Below are 2,006 nucleotides of genomic sequence, written 5' to 3'. Positions count from 1 at the left end.
GTTTCCAGAATGGGATATTGGACTTCCATGTAAGAGACTGAAAGTGGTGACCTCATCATCCGAGCCTTGCAGGCCTTCCTGCCTCTAGTACAGTCTAGACTTTTTAGCAAAAGAAATTCTTCTGGCACTGTGATCTTTTTTAAAACTGTACTCACTTCATTTTATGGTTCAAACTATTTTTACAGGGGGGAAAAAACAGCCCTATTCCCCTGCTGATTGCTACATTTTTAACAAAAAAATCAGGAAGCTGCCCCTGATGGCTTTATCATTTGGGACTTTTTTTCTCATTAACACATAATGCTTCTTTTTAATACAATAGAACAGAGAAATTTCATTAGAGAATCATTTAAAATCTGCTCAGCTTCTGACACTGAGCTGGGGTATGTCTCTTCCAGGCAGAGCTGTACAGGAAGCGCTGTTGAGGCTAGGGTGTCACATTACTCCCTTATTTGCCAGAAAGTCACTGTGGTGTTAGATGTAAATGATTTACTTTCTTTAAGAAATCTTTGTGGGGGGGGGGGAAATTAGTCCAGAATTAACTTCATAACTTCAGGTTGCTTGACAGGATCCACTCGCTCCAAGGGCAGAGTTTGGTGCTTTTATATGAAGTGTCCTTTATTTAACCACCTATAGAATGTCTTTCTGCTGTGTTTGTCTTTCCAGACCGCTTTCAGGATTATGTTGAAAAAGAAGAGGATGTCTCTGACCAGCAGGAGAGGAATTCCAGTTTGGACCAAGAGGAACCAGAACATCTGCAGATAAAAGAAGAACAGCAAGAACCAGAACATCCCTGGACAAAAGAGGAAACCATGGAGCTCCCCATAGGTGAGCATGAAGAGCAGCTTGTTCTAAAGCAGCAGACTGACGATNATTCTTGATTTGTTTTACGGTGTTAACCGATAAATCAACAGCTGCAACATATGAATCAAGATGGTATAACCGAAAATTTGATTCACAGTTGATTGGTCGAATTCAGGTGTACAGGCTGAAGTATACCTAACTGGCCTGCATAAGATAACAGATAAAAAAAACCAACAGATTTTAAGACAGGATTTTTTTTTATACATAGAAATTTTCTAACTTTTGACCATACCATCTGATAAAGAGTACATTTATATGCATGTTTCAGTCAGAATGATTTGCCATTTAAATATGATTTCCCTACGACTTTAAAGGGCTTTACATAGCATCCTAACATCACTTTATAGGAAAACCAAGGGGTTATCCTCAACCATGACAGGCAGAAGTACAACAAATAATGTAAAAAGACAAAACAGTTAATAAGACAGAATACGGTAACCTGGAAATGTTAGTGTGGGCTGATGGAAGTGAAGCTGAAAGGAGCTTTGCAATGCAATACAATGGAATTACAGGGAGTTGGATAAAAATTACCTAATTCTTTTGCAAAATAATATTCCACTAAAATCGCCTTCTAGGACAAACCTTTGGAGGAATTCCAGTGTGCTTACTGCCTGGTTTTTTCACCATCTTCAACTTGAAAATGTAGTAGCATGAGATACATGCTGCTGAACCAGCAACAACGTTCTGGTTTTGGACCCACAACCACTGGTCCCTGAAAAGCTCAGCGTTCAGGCTGTTGCTGGGAGAACATCGCCTCAAGAAGAAAAATAATCCCAGAATGTTCATGCAAATAATCCACTAACATTATTTTCAACAATCTTAACTTGGAGGTAAACTTTAAAACATAAAAAGACCTAAATCCCTTCTGAGTATTAACTCTTGTAATGCACTTGTAATGCTTTTCTCCTTTGCACAGTTCTGTATTATTTTCATTCTCTATACTTTATTTATTGTTCTTCTGCTGCTCTTTGGAAATGTAGAACGGAAACTTTGTTATAAACAGAACTGACAAAGACTCCTAGAAAGGTGTGGAAACGTCTTCAGAAAAACTGAGCCAAAGTCCTGTTAACTTCGCTTTGAACCCGTTTTCTGGTCGCCATGAACCTGAGGACTGAGAATTTACACAGGTGTCTGCATCATGGACT

Source organism: Cyprinodon variegatus, unplaced genomic scaffold, assembly GCF_000732505.1.
Source record: "Cyprinodon variegatus isolate N-32 unplaced genomic scaffold, C_variegatus-1.0 Scaffold886, whole genome shotgun sequence".
Lineage (NCBI taxonomy): Eukaryota > Metazoa > Chordata > Actinopteri > Cyprinodontiformes > Cyprinodontidae > Cyprinodon > Cyprinodon variegatus.
This window is presented reverse-complemented; position numbering follows the sequence as displayed.